Here is a 4967-nt window from a genome sequence, read left to right as displayed (position 1 = left end):
ATCTTAGTTAAATATAAAATAATATCTTTTCTTAGGCTTTTTAAAACATCATAGATGTTACTTGTCCCTATTCCTCCTCTTTCCTTTCATATTGACCTTCTTCATCTTCCCAATGAATGGAATCCTCATTTTTCTTATTTTTCCATTCATATCACCCCTATCCCAGTATTCTCCATTCCAGGGACTCCATGCCCCCTTTTTATATTCTCATTTCCTGCTCTTAGTTCAGATTTTATATTCACATCTGAATATTTATTGCTAGAAAACTAGATGAAAAAGAACATGTGACCTTTTTCTTTCTGTATCTGAATTATTTTACTCAATGTAATGTTTATTAGTTTTATAAATGTAACTGAGAATTTTGTTTTTCTTTATAGCTGAATAGTATTCCACAGTGTGAATATATAACATTTTATTCTCCAGTCATCATTGAAGAGCAGCTAAGTTGCTTTCATCTGCTAGTTATTGCAAATAGAGCTGCAGTGAATATTCTGTCCTTTAGGCATATGTCAAGTAATGGCAGAACACAGTCATTTGGTAGATTTGTGGTTCTTTGTTCTTCTCACCATTGGTTTTCAGAGAAGCTGCACCAATTTGCAATGTCTACAACAGTAAGTAAGGGCTTAGTTGTTTTCACATCCTTTCCAGTGTTACCTATCAAGTGTGTAATTGATCTTAACCATTGTGACTAAGATGAAATCTCAATGTCATTTTGATTTATTGTCTACAGATTCAATGTAATCTCATCAAAATTCTCATCTCATTCTTCACAGAAATAGAAAATAATTCTACAAAACATTATTTGGAATCATAAAAGACCCTACATATCTGAAGTAATTTTGAGAAAAAGAACAATACTGGAGATATTACCATTCCATATTTCAAGAGCCATTGCAATAAAAATTCTAAAACAATAAGTCAATGGCATTAACACAGATGGTAGGCCAATGAAACAAAGTAGAATAGTCAATCCTAAGTGCACATAAATACAGCATCTGATTTTTGAAACAGACATTTTCTGAAGAAAAGTTAACATCTTCATGAAATGGCACTGGGAAAACCGGATGTCCATATTCAGAGGAGTAAAATTAGACCACTATCACCTTACAGAAAAACTAAATGCAAATGGAGCAAAGACTTCAATGTGAAACCTGAAACTCCGAAACTGCTAGAAGAAAACATGAGCAGTACCAAACAAGATACAGGTGTGGGGAATGGGACTCTCAGAATGGGATTCCATTACCCCAGGAAACACTTAACAAATAAGAATTCATGAAACTAAAATGCTTTTATACAACTAAGAAAACAATCAAGTGAAGAAGCAACTGGCAGAGCAGGACAGAGTCTTTGTCAGCTACACATCTGACAAATGGATTAATATCCAGAATATACAAAGAACTCAAAAATCAAAGGGTCAAGAAGTAGCACAGTTTAAAAATGTGAGCTACAGATTTGGATAGATCTCAAAGAAAAAATAAAAATGGCATAAAAAGTACTTTTAAAAGTGTACAATAGCCTTAGCAATTAAGAATATACAATTTAAAATATGATACCTCTATGCCAACAGAGATATGAATTAAGCTTTCCAGGATCAGAATGTGATTTAAACTGATATAAAGGGTTGGAATTTTGAGGCATGGGTATCTCCCTAACTTGATAAAGCATAACTTTCTAAGTTAAGACTAATACAAATAATGATAACTTAATAACTGCCACCATATTTCATTACTTTAGCATATAAATAGAAATCATAATTTTCAAATGCTTGGTACTATGTTAGTCAGTATGGTGTGCTGAATATTAATAACTGACTGGCAGTGGAAAAATTTCAATGCATACTGATGCTCACAAATTTCAGGGATAACCTGGAACTGGCAGATGGCCTCAGTTCTTGGAATAGTTAGTTAGATAGGGATAACCCAGGGACTCCCTAAATTTTCTTAAGAGGCACTCTTTGGGAAGGAGAGATAAAGAAATACAGGCCCCAGGAATGCGTGATATGTTTAAAGTCACTACAGCCCTCTACCTACAGATTCCTGAAGGACGTCATCATTGCAGAAGAAAAGCGTTATCTAATTTGAGATCACCTTACTTCTAGGTTTGTACTTGTAGTTGCTCAGAGAGGCCAGCCCTGGTAAGCACTTGCCTTAAAGCAATTCACAAAATTAAGGAGGTCTGTTGCTGTAGGCTCTCACACTTGTGCACCTTACAGCACTCTCATTAATGATTGCTCTTTTAAGGATTCAAGATGTGAACTATTTTTGGTGTATGAAGAGAGGGATTTGTCATCTTTCATATATTGTTTCCATGGGGTGGTGCTCAATGGCTTGTCAATGAATGTTATAAACTGATGATGGCTATCATTCCTCACCCAGATAGCTTAGTGTTCTTAACAGTTACATGGGCTTTCTATGACTGTTCTCTAAGCTACCGCTTGTCATATTCTCTCTGGAAAGCTGTACCTCAGACATTATCATCTCTTTACATTTTCAACTTATTCTTGCCTTGCAGACCTCTGTAGATATCTGGGCTTCTTGCTTTATGGAAAGATCCTAAAAGTGTCCTCTGGACAGGGGGACACATTGCTAGATTGCTAGAGTGGGAAAGGACCAGTAAAGTAGAAGAAGCATTGAGGATCAATGCACTTGTTTAAATAGCAGTTTGAAAATATGGGCTCAGGTGATAAATATAGATTGTCATTGAGAGGTCAAGGAACACAGATGGTGTTTGACATCTCCAGATAATGGAAGAGGAAATTAATGAAGAAGATAGATAAGTCCTATATAATTCTTGCACTTTCATGGGGTCACAAACTAGAGGACAGTAAGGGACAAATCTAGACAGCTATACTTTGGGACAATATAATACTATTTTAGTTAAAAGTCAGTGGCTGTAGTTGAAAAGAAACTTTAATAAAGGCATACACTCACTTTTCAACCCAAAGGGCCACTATTAGCTCATGTTGTGCTGTGGCTGGTTCAATGCTCACATTCATATTCTCCACCTACATAGTTTAGATTTGGGTGACCCCATGACTAATTGCTGAAATTAGATAGAAACACCTTTTACCACTTACTCTTTAATTTCAACCACAGACCGTGAATGTTATGAAACAGAGGAGAGAAAACTACCTTGGAAGTTAGTTTCAGGGCTACATGCAGAACTTCCGGCTGCTGAAGACTCAGCTCAAAATGTGAGAAACCTCTGGAATTGGTGCTAAGGTATACAGAATTGGGCAGGTTTATTGCTTCAGAGCCTTGCACATGGTATATAAAGCAAGTGGGTAAGAGTAGAATGAGTGTAAAGAAGACTGGAGAACTAACACATAGTCATCACCTGCCACGTGCAAGATTCAGTGTCAAGGGTACTATGTCATTTAATCCTCATAAAACATGAAAGTTGGAGTAATTATCTCAAGCTGTCAAATGGGGGAATGTAGCTTACAGAGGAAAAAATAGCTTCTTTAGGTCCCATAATTAAAACTGACAGCAGCATTACTTGAATCAAAACTCCCATAAATTTAAAATTGCGCTATCTTTATTGTATCCTGTGTCACTAGCCCCTACAGCTCCAATCTGTGATATCTAGACAAAGGGTACATGAGGACAGTGTTGGGCAGTCTGACCAGGTGTACAGAAGTCCCTTTTTAGGTGTGTGTGTGTGTGTGTGTGTGTGTGTGTGTGTGTGTGTTAGCAACCACCAAGAGCTACGGGTGACATGCCCGTGGACTAGTGAGTCCCCTTTAAACCTCCATATGCCCTCAAGAGTTATTACCTCCCAGATTTTTCTAACTTTACTTCCTACAGATAGCACTTAGCTTTCATAAAATCCACCCAATTCGTTATCTGCTCAATTTCTCCAGATGTTTCACCTCCCACTCCTGTCTTTCTTAATGACTCTAGGGGTTTGATTACAAGCAGAGGAAAAACTGTCAGATTATTCTTGGCTCTGTTGTTTTTCTCCCATTTCTCTCTCTCTCTCTCTCTCTCTCTCTCTCTCTCTCTCTCTCTCTCTCTCTCTCTCTCCTTCCTTCTTTTTTAAAATATATTTTCAATGCTCTTTATTTTTCTCAGGTTTATTAGTTCATTGAGAATTATGTTCAACAATGTATGTTGTTTTATATTTATCTTCTTCTCTCACTCCTTCCATATCTTTCCTCTTTTCCAACACACTAAAATGTGCCCAAATTTTGCTTTTAGCCAATCAAGCCCAATCTGTGCTGCTCCTAAATTTTTGGATATATGTCATTCACTGGACTGTGGTAAACTCCTTAAAGAAACATCTTTAAAGAAAACTGACTCACCATTCCAGTAGCTATCAATTCCAATAGAACTTTAGCTAGAGTTGAGAATGCATGCATATTTCACTTCTCAAAGCCAAACAAAATTTCATCTTGGAGAAGAGGAGAGTGTATGTATTCCTGCCTCATCTCAGTTGCTGGAATTTGTAGAAGCAATTGCTTTGACATGTTCAGAATCACTGTTTTCTTGATGTCACCCAACTCCTCTTACAATCTTTCTATGTACTCTTTCTTTGATGATCCCTGAGCCTTTGCCAGAGGGGTGCTACACAGATGCCTCATTTACGGGTAATTCATTCTACAGTCTTACTTTCTGTTGTCTTGACCAACTGTGGTGAGTTTCTATGTTAATCACTATCAAAATGAATGATGACAGTTGGCAGATGCACTAATCTGTGTGTATGATGCTAAGACATTAGGATTCAATTTAATATTATGTCTATTTAGCAAGTAATAGTTATTCTTATTAGGCATAGGACTCATCTAGCCACAGTTATTTGGACCCAATGATGATGCCAGGTTAATGATGTCTTAAGGATTCAAATCCAATCGGAAAGTAGTTGGTTCTTCCCATGATATTTATGCTGTTACTGAACAAACAGACATCCATCGTTCCAGTCTAGTCATAGCTCATAGGGTTTATAGGTGGGTAAGAGCGGCGATTCTT

This window comes from Arvicanthis niloticus, chromosome 8 (assembly GCF_011762505.2).
Source record: "Arvicanthis niloticus isolate mArvNil1 chromosome 8, mArvNil1.pat.X, whole genome shotgun sequence".
Classification (NCBI taxonomy): Eukaryota; Metazoa; Chordata; class Mammalia; order Rodentia; family Muridae; genus Arvicanthis; species Arvicanthis niloticus.
Note: the sequence above shows the minus strand (reverse complement) of the source record.